This window comes from Protobothrops mucrosquamatus, unplaced genomic scaffold (genome assembly GCF_001527695.2).
Source record: "Protobothrops mucrosquamatus isolate PMUCROS unplaced genomic scaffold, P.Mucros_1.0 scaffold862, whole genome shotgun sequence".
Taxonomy (NCBI): domain Eukaryota; kingdom Metazoa; phylum Chordata; class Lepidosauria; order Squamata; family Viperidae; genus Protobothrops; species Protobothrops mucrosquamatus.
Window position 1 is genome coordinate 51,605 of NW_015387117.1, and position 12,901 is coordinate 64,505.

Consider the following 12,901-nt stretch of genomic DNA (forward strand, 5'->3'; position numbering starts at 1 on the left):
TGTCCTGCTCATGTTTCATTTTATTGTAGAGTTTACTGAAAGTTTTATAATTCTTTTTGCAGTCCTTTTTCCGGATGTTCATTTCTTGTACACACAGAAATAAATTATATATCCCTGCTTCTAGCAGACAAAGATCTTAAAGGGGGAAAAACCCTCTTGCCATTGCTAAGTATGACTTTATAATTTGTGGAATTCATGGTTCACTAATAACAAATTAGATGAAGCTTGATTGTATGCCTTGTTGTTATGTCATGCTTTTCAGGCTTCCCTATGTGACCTCCACCCTGTGACAAGAACTCCAAGGAAAAAAGATAAAGGAATACAAACTTTGCACAGTGGAATTTCAGGCAAGCTAGACATCCAATAGAGGGTGTGATTCTTCTGCATGTAAGGCCGTTGGGTACTGAGAATAGAATAGAATAGAATAGAATAGAATAGAATAGAATAGAATAGAATAGAATAGAAAATAGAAAATAGAAAATAGAAAATAGAAAATAGAAAATAGAAAATAGAAAATAGAAAATATAGAATAGAATAGAATGGAATGGAATGGAATGGAATGGAATAGAATAGAATAGAATAGAATAGAATAGAATAGAATAGAATAGAATAGAATAGAATAGAGCAGGAGAACCTATACCATTTCAGACAAGCGGCTGTCTAGTCTCTTCTTAAAAATCTCCAGTGATGGAGCGCCCACGATTTCTGAAGGCAAGCTGTTCCACTGGTTAATTGTCCTCACTGTTAGGAAATTTCTCCTTAATTCCAGGTTGCTTCTCTCTTTGATCAATTTCCAACCATTGTTTCTCGTTCTGCCCTCTGGTGCTTTGGTGAATAATTTGACCCCCTCTTCTTTGTGGCAGCCTCTCAAATACTGGAATACTGCTACCATGTTGCCCCGTTCCTTCTTTTCATTTGTCTCTGAGGATCCAAGCTTCAAGCAATTTCCAATGTCTTGACAGGTCTTGAACTGAATTTGAGAGTTCGTTGCCAGTTTTACCCAGCACCGACGACCAAATCAATGCTTCCTAGCTCAAAAGTTCCACTTGTTTTTGTTAAGTAGGCTCATTTTAAAGGAGACAACCATGGACACATCTTTGGATCACACTGTTATTTTCCACAAAGCTTTATCTGTTGTGCTTTCAAGATTTATCTTACTACCAGTTAATAATTTAAAGGTAGGAAAGAAATGCCTCACTAGAACCCCAGGTTGAGACATAGTCCTGATAGGATTTAAAAATCCCTCTCAGCCCCTACTGGGACCAATTTCATACCTTTTTTTCTCTCTCTCTCAAAGACTTTTATTTAAAAAAAGGGGGGGAAAGGAAGAACTACTGCTATTCAAAAGCAAAATCTCAAGGAACCTTTGAAACTACCCCATAGGTCTTTAAAGTAATAATGATGTAGCAGATTCATAGTGCTTCGGATGCCAAAATCTTTTCATGCATCTTTCTTTAATGTGGAATTTGAAATAATGCAGAGGGCCAGAACAAACACCATGGAGACGCTCAGTGGAATCCTGCGGAGAAACATTCTTACCTTTCAATATAATGTAATTCCTCATTAGGCACCAAGGCCTACGGTGATAAAGTATAACATTGATAGAATACACAGACAGCATGTTGCACGTTTTCGTTCCACCCTCAAAGCAATCAAAGATAATGATAAAGATGCACAGATGCCATGTGTGTGTATGCGTGAGACAGAAAGAGGGCCAAGAGCTCATATACACCCTAGTGAACATGGAGAAATTTAACCAGGGTGAGAAGTAGTTGACCTCTTAATCCAGATAATAGGTAGGGAAAACAAGGCCCCTGGGTCAATCAAATGCCAAGGAGCCAATCAGGAGAGCGGGTTTCCCTTTGGGATGGGCCTTTACAAGAGGGGCAAATTCTCTTTTGCCTTGGGTTGGGGCATTTACAGGAGTTTTCTCTTCTTTGAGGCTGGCGAGAAGCCAGAGAAGCCAGATAAACAGGCACTAGCAGCAGAGTTGGAGCCAGTAATTTGAACAGCAAATTTGAGCCAGTTAAGCTGACTTCATCAGGTAATACTGATGAAATTTTATTTCATTGTCTGACATCTGGGAAGATAGATTGTATTGAGGTTTATGCAAGTAGTTGACTGAAATCAACCTTCAGAAAGTAACCTTCCTTCCTTCCTTCCTTCCTTCCTTCCTTCCTTCCTTCCTTCCATTTTTAAAAGGTTTACTCTGGGAAAGGAATTTAGTCTTTCCATCAAGCAAGCTAGTAAAACAGGGGTCTTCAAACTTGGCCCTTTTGTGACTTGTGGACTTCAACTCCCAGAGTTCCTCAGCCAGCATGCCTGGCTGAGGAATTCTGGGAATTGAAGTCCATGAGTCATAAAAGGGCCAAATTTGAAGACTCCTGTAGTAAAAGAAGGGAGTTTGCCTCTCTGCTAAACCAGCAACAAGAAGGATTTCTTTGGAATAAAGCAGCTGGTGGCAGTGTGTTAAACTATTGGCTATGCTAAGTTGGATTACTGTAATGCGCTTTACATGGAGCTGCCCTTGAAGAGTATTTGGAAGCTTCAGTGGGTACAGAAGGTGACGGCAAAGGCAGTTTTGTGTGCTCCTAGGGCAGCACATTGGTTGCTAGATTGCTTCCAGGTCCAGTTCAAGGTGCTGTTTTTATCCTTTAAAGCCCTTCATGACATGGGACCAGGCTATCTGAGAGACTGGTTATATCAGCTCAGTCTGCTTTCTCTGCTCTCATGTCCGCCTTATGGAACATCCTTCCCTCTGAAAGTAGAAAGGACCCATATTTTGATTTTTCAAAAGGCCCTCAAGTCCTGTCTATACTGCCAGGCCTGAGGCTTCCAGGTCATCTGACTTTTGTCTCGACAGCTCCCTTGCTGCAGGGGCCATTTTTATCCTTCCTTCGCTGACGGTTGTAATTTTGTTTTTATGTTATTTATTTCTGTGGGGGGTTGTTTTTTTTGTTTTGTTTTTTAAAAAAGATTTTTATCTATTTTATATTGGTTGTTTTATTTACTGTTGTGTGTCATTCAGAGTTGTCCTTGATGAGACGGGTGACTATATAGATTTGATTAATAAATAAAATAAATAAACTGGATCCCTCAGGAGCTGCAAGGAGGATATGATGGGGTGATGGAGAAAAAGGTTCAGAGGCCCTCATAGGAATCAGCAGAGGCACAGCCTCACATTCTGTGCATCCACGTGCTGCATTGAGACATGCATTTACTCAAAGGACAATGGCCTTGAACCATGTGGGACATTGTCATCTTCTGACTGCCATTTAGTTGGATTCCTCATGTGACTGCGGCACAGGAATCATAGAGATGATTTCACCTGTGAACCTCACCGGCGTGGATAGCAGCATAGAGAAAGAAGAAAAAATGATTCATACCTTATACAGGGATTCCAAAACTTTAAAAAAAAATCTTCCTCCCCCCCCCACCTCTTGGGAAAATGTGCAAAATTGGCCATGAAAAAAGTAACACTTACCCGTTTGTTTCTAAGACTTTTGCTGTAGAGTAGGAAGAAGTCATCGTATTGTAAGAGACCTGAGGGGGATACTGTGGGAATTTCAGAAAGTGGAATTTTCATGGCAAATTATATCTGTTGAAATTTCAACTTCTGCACATTGTTGCAGGAGTAGGATTTCTGTGCTCTCTTGCATTGTTTGCATTTGTGCTTTATGGCAACTGTAAACATATTTTTTTTTGCTAGAAATATGAATTCATTTATTGATCTTGATAGCAATAGGACTAATATCTAAATATGATACACATATAAGGGGCAAATTAGGTATTTTTTTTAATCCAGTTAACTTTGCCTATAGAGTTACATGCAGTATATACTGTAAATATTTATATTGTCATGAAAAGATACCATCCTCTCCATATCATTAGAGTTTCCTGTAGCTCTTGAGCAACTATTCCTGAGGATTTGCAAATCAACATCATTAGATGATCTGAGACAGGTTTTTCCAAGCTGACCTTCTTCAGCTCTTCAATTCCAAACAGACTCAGTAAGCTGCTAATGACAAGGGATTGTGGGAGTTGTAGTCTATGTATGAATGAACAGACCTAATTGCCTCATAGATGATGCTGAGTAGAAATAGATGGAATGGTTCATGTAAATAAATCCAGCCTGCCTCTGCAATGCATAAATGAAATATATCAAGGGTAAGAAAACCAATAATGTTCAGCATTTCATCCTTTTTGTACACCAGATTTCTTCCCCATCCTGAGTGCATTAGGAGTGTATGTAACAGATATTGTTAAAGATAGTTCCTGGTTAGGGATGCTTCAAGAATTCCATTTTCTGAATTTTAACACAAACTGAACTATTGTGCAGAATCGAATGCAACATTTGTCCCAATTGAATGGTTCAGCTTATCTCATTTTTTTGTTAAAAAAAGGAGCTTAAAATGCATCTGAGAGGTATGTAGTGAGAGAGAATTTGTTTAGCTACAGTATATTGTTTTGAGTGAAAAGGTGTTTTAGTGTAAATATTTAAAGCCAAAATGTTTGCATCTTATAATTTACTTTTACAACTTGCAACTCCTTATGTTTATCCTCATAAACCTTTGATCATCTGCAACACTCCTTGGTAGCATCTGCAGATGTTGAAACAAGAATAATAAACATTGACTAACATCTCATGTATTCATTTTAATCTTGTGAGGCTTTGGCATTCTCTTGTAAGATCATGCAAGATTTCAGGTGAGAAATCAACATTTATGAGATCTAAGCAATGGGCATCATTGAAAGAGCCGTGGTGGCACAGTGGTTAGAAAGTAGTACTGCAGCCAGGAGTTTGATCCTGACCAGCTCAAGGTTGATTCAGCCTTCCTTCCAGTTTGTTGAAATGAGGACCCAGATTGCTGGGGGCAAAATGCTGACTCTGTAAACCACTTAGCATGGTACATAAGTCTAAGTGCTATTGCTACTGCTATCATTGTATTGTGTTGGCCAAATGTAAGTTCTGTGTTAAATCTAAGAAGCACAATTACTTAGAAAGAAATATGTGGAAATTAAGCCATACTGTTGACCAAATGTGATTGATAATGTTAATAAATCCTTTAAAAGCTTGCTAAGCATTCTGTTCCCAGCTTTATTAAAGACTGCTTTAATAAACTTTCAACCTCTGCCCAAGGATGATGAGAATACTCAAAATAAAAATGACATCATGAGATTTTAGCAAGCAATAATTCATGTACTTGTCAAAGCTTGATGCTCTCATCACCTTGTTTCTATTCTGAGAAAACAGATAAGTTCTTTCTTCCCCTAGATACTAAAATAGGCGAGTATTGTTTAGGTATATTGATTAGCAGTCACTCCCTTTTTATGCAGGAATTATGGTATATGTCCATGGCCATAGATTGTCCCATCTTCTAGCAACCCTCGGGAGCAATATTTTTTCTATGTTCTTAAAAATATTTTTAAATGTTTATAACCTACTTCAAGGACTTCTGGGCATATTGCAAACTGCATATTCCAGCAATCCTTACAATAAAACTATCAGTATTATGTTCCCAATTTTGCAGATACTGAAGATAGTGGCATAGATATAGCTCCTAGGTTAAAACGATCTAGTTCAACTTTGAACTAAGGACATCTAATAGGTAGGTTTACTCCTGTATATCAGGGGTCCCCAATCCCCTGGTTTGTGGACTGGTACTGTTCCGTGGCCCATTGGGAACCGGGCCATGCAAGCAGCAGGCAAGTGCGTGAAATCTCATTTGTGCAGGGAAGGGAGCTAGGTTGCATGCATGAAACTATCCCCTCCTCCCACCACCACCACTGCAGCTGCCAGTTCAGGGAGCCAGAAAAGTTGGGGACCACTGCTGTATATACATTCAATAATGTTTTCTAGGCAGCTAGGTTTTTGTTTTGTTTTTTGCAAACCTAATAATGGACATGACTCTGATTGATCACAAAGTTAGGAACTGAACTGATCCTGATGGCCCGGAACATCTCTCACTCAATTTGACACACAGAGAGTATAGTACTGCTGTATAAGGATAACCCCTACATTCATTCTCTGACTCCCCCTTGCTCCTATAAGAGCTATTGTTATTGTTCCTGTTATTTACAGTTAGTTTTGAGTTTATATCCATTAATTCAGTGACCATTCAAAGTTACAATGGTACTGATTGAGAGGAACCTACAACTGGTTCTCAAAGTTCCAGTCTTTGCACCATTGCCAAGATCAAATGATTGTGATTTCTGACATTTCTCAACATCTTTCCACAAGCAAAGCCACTGGGGAAGCCAGCAGGAAGTTAGAAGTCATGATCAAATGAGGTCCTCATGTAATGACCTATGGAGTCCTCACTTAACAACAGCAATGGGGACTGCTGGGACTGCCATTGCTGTTATGCTTTACATTTGATGTGAAGCTTTATAGTCATGTGATATCATACTTTACAACCTCCTCACTCAGTGATTCTATCCCAACTGCCTCTGAAAGCCATGGTTGCAGTATCAGTTCATTCCCCACTGTGCTCTCTATAGTTCATACAGCAAAACCATTAGCACATGATGTCTTGAGGGGTTCTGTTTTTCAACTGCCTTATTATATATATGAGCAGGTGGAGCGGGGGATACGGCTGAGGAGGGTAAGAAGAGGGGGGAATGTTCCATCTACCCCCAGCCCGAGTGGAAATGAGCTACGTGAAGGTGTACATACGGGCAGGAAATGCAGGACAAGAACGGCCGGTGGGGTGAAAACCACTGCAGGAGCGCAGCCTTTGCAATCAGGACCAGTGATGAGGTCCAGGGGCCGTGTGCAGGCTTTACTCAACCTATAAAAGACTCTCCCATAGACTGACTTCTTAAGCCCTGATGATGTCAGCAGTGGAAGCTGACGAAAGCTTGGCAGTTGTTTAATTGGTATTAAACTCTCATAGTTTAATGATTTTACCCTGGTGTTCACTTTTATTTATTTGTTTATTAGCATGGATGTACCCAGAGATCACGTTTTTAGTATTATTATTAATATATAATCCTTAATATATAATCCTTAATAACATTAAAAATGTGAATCCTCGGAAAACACATATCAATAAAATATAGAAAAAACAAACACCAGGATAAAAATAAAACAAACCTGTTTAATACAAACAAGTTTGTAAGTAAAAGAGTTACCAAGTTTTAATCGGCCCGACTGCCGACGTCATCAGGGTTGGAATGCTAGGTGATTAGGAAGCTTGCCTATATAGCTACCTGTCTCTGCGCCCGGCTTCTCAAGCACGTAATTGGCCCATTAGTTGTATTAATCTGCAATGTGCTAAGTTGATTCACATCTGGCAGCCTGTTGGTGGACCTGGTGGTTATGCCCAGATCCTCCATTACTTTTCTAGCACATGTGCAAGCGCATGGGGGATGGTTGTCAAGCTGTCTCTGCCCCCTATCTCTCCTCCCTCTCTCATTTTGGAGTGATCTCTCAAACTGCGTCCATTTTCTGTCAAGATCAGGTGTGGAAAACGGACACACGGAAGCAGCTCGGAAGGAGAGACAAAAAAAGGGGAGGAGAATAGTGAGCAGGAAGATCTTAAAAGCTGCTCCTTGCAGGATTGGGGAAAGAGAGCTACGGGCGAGACAAGGGCAGCCATAGGGGAAGATGACAGCCCTACAGGGCGTTTGAAATGCAGTTTGAGAGATCGCTCCAAAATGAGAGGGGGGGGAGAGATAGGGGGCAGAGACAGCTTGACAGTCATCCCCCACGCGCTTGCACACATGCTACAAAAGTAACGGAGGATCTGGGCATAACCACCGGGTCCACCAACAGGCTGCCGGATGTGAATCAACTTAGCACATTGCAGATTAATACAACTAATGGGCCGATTACGCGCTTGAGAAGCCGGGCACAGAGACAGGTTAGGCAAGCTTCCTAATCACCTAGCATTCCAACCCTGATGACATCGGCAGTCGGGCCGATGAAAGCTTGGTAACTCTTTTATTTACAAACTTGTTTGTATTAAACAGGTTTGTTTTATTTTTATTCTGGTGTTCGTTTTTTCTATATTTTATATATATATTATTGATTTTTTTAACATAGTCACCTTAATATTTGGTAAACAGTGTGTTGTCTGGGTTTACATTTAAAAAACATTCGCTAACAGTTGGTTTCTGTGATCTATAATCCACATAATAGCTTTACTTGATTTACTTGTTTTTCAACTGCCTTATTGTGGAGTTTGTTACTGAGTAGGGCTGACAGGGAATGAGTTGCCCAAGGCTACCCAGTCGACTTAAGGAAGGACTAGATTCTGAATTTTCCTGTTCCTAATCACTGGTAACTACTAAACTACTAATTTCCTAGAAACCTTAGCCATGGCGCCATACTGCCTCTATTCAAAGTGATGATGATAATGGTGATGATCCTATTTAAAAACATCTTGGCACCGTTTATAAAAATGCAATATGCATTCAAACAATAAATTATATATCCAGTGTGACTGATAATCAATGAGAGCTAAGTGACAGAGAGACAGAGAGAGACAGAGAGAGCATGGTATATATAGATAGAGATAGCTAGATGATAGATAGAGATAGCCAGATAGCTAGATAGCTAGATAGCTAGATAGAGAGATAGAGGGATAGAGGGATAGATATGTAGATAGATAGAGATAATAGAGATAATTGTCTTATGCAATCAAAAAAATCCCGAGCAATGGCCACTGGGGGAATAAAAGAAAGATCCTCCTTCTTTTTGGTTACTTCCAGTCAATAAATTAAATCAATACTTCTAGTCTTCAAGGTAGTACTATTGAATCAATATCCAAGAGTAAACAGATTGCTCTAAAATGAAGAAAGAAAAAACATATAGCATCCAGTCATTCATTTCAAGCTATGTTATTCTGGGCAGCTCCAAGGATGGATTTGCATTCATGATCCCACAGTGGTTCAGTTTCCTCCATCTTTAATGAGCTGCTTTATGTTATGCATTGCCATGATACAATAGAGCAATCACAGTATAATTATTTTTATAGAGTTCTAATATGTCTGCCCAGAGAAATTGCACACATCTTCTCAGCCCGGGATGTCATCCATATTCTCCAAAGGAGACATGATAGCTAATCCTAGAAACCTGAGCAATATTAGAGAGGGCTGCAAAGCACTGTGGAGCGGTATATAAATCTAAGTGCTATTGCTATTGGTAGAACAGAAAGGATGGACCAATCGATCACAGTAAGAGACAGTAAGTGACAGATCAAGTGGATGAGTAGACATTAACAGAGGTAAATCCTGCTTGCAATATGGCTTTCTAGCTACCTTTCAAAATTATCTTCTCGTTTTTGAGAAAAAGCTTCTGTTTGCCTAGCTAATTATCACAGTGCTTTACATCACTGCTGGCCATGTTTGGGAGTGTGTTTTTTTTAAAAGGTTGCATAAAAATACGTTTCAGTTATTTTCTTTTATATACCTCCATTATTTTGCAGTGTCCCTGTGTCCCTATGCTTTCAATATAAAAAAATGCTCATAAGCAGAAGTTTCTTCATGATGAATTTCTCCAGAGACTTCTGGGAGGCAAGGGAAGCTGAGAAAATAGAATAGAATAGAATAGAATAGAATAGAATAGAATAGAATAGAATAAGGCTATGTGGTGCTTCAGATTCAATTCTGAAGCACCATCCATAGCACATTGCAATGTCATCCAAATTATGACATGTACAACAATGTTATCATTCAAATAACACCATTACAAGCTTGAGTTTTAACAAGTATGCAAATATGTAAGTCACAGCATTTGTGTGAATGACATCACCATGCATGGGTCTCTTTTGTGCTTCCTTGTTCCCTTTTATGGACACCCATAGTTCCCATAGATATAATGCAATGAAAGAACAGCACACAAACAAACACACATACACAAATACATGCCTTCTTCAGACTCTGAAAGAGACAAAGAGACTAAGAAAGATCAAGAATCTTCTGAAATAACTAAGTTTGCCAGAGTTTGTCTCACAGTCTGCGTTCACCACTGAACATTGAACTTGCACATTTGTTTCAAGAAAACATCCTCTACATGCAGCAGAAATGAAACTGGATGAGGAACACGTTTGTAAGTCTTATTGAAGTTTTGTTTATTTTTCTCACACCCCGGGAAATAGTCAAGGCTGCTTTCGAAATTTAATTTTAAAAATGGATTGTATAAAGTTGGAAATATAAACCACAGCTAACTTTAAAACTGATGCTAAATCAACAATTTAAAAAGAGGTGTCTTTACAGATTTCCTAAATGCTGTGTAGGCAAAGCCAGCAATCTTATATGCTGCATCACCTCAGATTGAAGTAGGAAGAAACCTTCTCCTGAAAAGACAACTTTCACAGCAAAGCATTTTCAAAAGGGTCCCTCTTGCAATGGCAGCATGGTGGCTTAGTAGTTAAGATCCTGGGCTTGTCAACTAGAATATCAGCAATCCAGGTTTGAGACCCTAGCATCGTGCGATGGGGTGAACTCCCATCCTTGCCCCAGCTCCTGCCAACCTAGCAGTTTGAAAGCATGTAAATGCAAGTAGATAAATAGGTACCACTTCGGTGGGAAGATAACAGTGCTCTGTGATGTTATGCTGGCCACATAATTGTGGAAATGTGTTTGGACAGCGCTTGACTCAATGACCTTGAAATTTACCACCCCCGATAGTAGGCAATGACTAGTGGAGTAAAATCCAGGAACTCCTCTCCTGAAAATCTTAACAGCTGTTCAGGTTTGTATTAAGAAAAGTGGTCCATTAGATCAGGGGTCTTCAAACCTGGCCCTTTTATGACTTGTGGACTTCAACTCCCAGAATTCCTCAGCCAGCATGCCTGGCTGAGGAATTCTGGGAGTTGAAGTCCACAAGTCATAAAAGGGCCAGGTTTGAAGACCCTTGCATTTAGATAATCACCCTTAGAGCATTTAGAGCTTAAAGGTCCCAACTGATCCCTTACATTGTGCCTATTAAACAAGTAGCAATCAGGGACGCTCTTTAAATAAAGCATCATATATATCTTGCTCTTGACTGTAGCTGGCTCTTGCATTTTATACCAGTTGTAATTTCTGGCAATAGACCCATATATAATGCTGCAACAGAACGGGCAGGATGTAACCAAGCTGTGAATCATATCATATCTTATATCATAGCTTCCAGCTGGCTCAGGCAATTGTGCAAAAGTGGCTGCCATCTGCCACTCCAAAATTGCAGAGGATTGAGGAGCACTCGTAGACTGTGAACCTACTTGTGTGACTGCTTTTCTCCCATTGTTCACCCACTAGATCTAAACAGACGGCATTCTCCAGGTCCCTTCTTTCAAACAGTGCCATCTTGTTGGACATCAGAGTTGTGCCTTCTCAGTAGCAAGGCCTGGACTATGGAAAAACGTCTTTCCAGAACTTTGGATAACTCCAACTCTGTTTGCAAGGCATTGAAGGCCTAGCTACTTTCCTGGAGTTTGGGACAGATTGAGAGATGGGCTCTGTTATTATTTTGGGGTTTTAGATAATTACTTATCCTTGGGCAGTGGGAGTGATAAGTGGTGGGTTTTCTCTGTTGTAATCTTTGTAAGCTATGCAGAGTTACATGGATATATAAGGATATATTCTTATATATAAATATAAGGATATATCCTTCTATAAGGATATATACATCATATGAATGAATGAATGAATGAATGAATGAATGAATGAATGAACCAATCAACCCACCCACCCACCCACCAACCAACTAACCAAACAAACAAACAAACAAACAAGCAAACAAACAACTAATCAACCAACCAACCAACCAACCAACCAACCAACTTTTTTAGAAGGGCTGCAATCCTATCCCAAAAACCTGTTATCAGGGCTTAAGAAAACCATATAGTTTGGGTTGAGGAATTTTTGCTACACTTCCACAGTCCTTCCTGGGGAAAAATGTGAATCCTAATCAGAGTCTGAAAGTTTATGCCAGGATTTTCTTAATTTTTAGACTCCAAGGATACTATTTCAACTTTGAAGCATGTACTTTTTATCATATAGAGCCCCACATCCCAAACTTGCTTGCTTTTGCTCTGCAAAAATTAAGCAGCCCATTTCTGCCATTTAATTTAATTTATTGGGTTTTTTTAAAGATACATGAATACTTTTCAAGTATTATTTTATATCTGGAAGGCTAAGTGAACATTGTCTGTAAACATAACTTTAATGTTCATGGACATATGCACAATATACAAATTCAGTTCATCAATATGAATCTTCCTGTAATCTGTTGATGATGGAAAAAAGGGCAAATTTTCATTTTCCATCACGGATGCTCTTAATGAAAGGTAAAATAACTTTCATGTCTATAGTGTCACAATTAATAGTTGTAAAAAAAGAGAATGACCTGATTCTACACAGTTCTAATGATAATTATCTACCAGTCCTTCAAGCTTATATTTATGAAGATTTCCTAAACTTTTTAAGCACATCAGTGGGGAAAAAAACATAGTGGTTACATTTCTCAGTAATGTTAAATGAGCAACTATTATTTATTAATCATATGAAATCTATTCTGATTGCATAATTAGCGAGACCAAGGCTGGAGTCCTCTAAATACATTGAACTAGTCTTGGAAAATCTGTGAATGGTAGTCCTAACCCATTCAGAAAGTGCCAACTTGGGGAATGTTGGGCTATAGATATTGTAGTTACATAAAAGGAGAATAAGGCTGCATGTAAGTGACATTTATTTGCTAATCCAAAATGGATCGATATAAGTCAGCTGAGGAAAGCTATGTTTCCTGAAAATAAATGAGTACTTTTACTTAGCCATTTGGCTGGGCATTCTAACTTTTTTTGGCTTAATGAAACTGTGTTTATGTAGATAGTTGTGCATATAAATCTGCATGTTGCAGTCACTTTTTGATGGAAAAATTGTTTTTGATATGGTCGCAGTGCTGGTACAAATC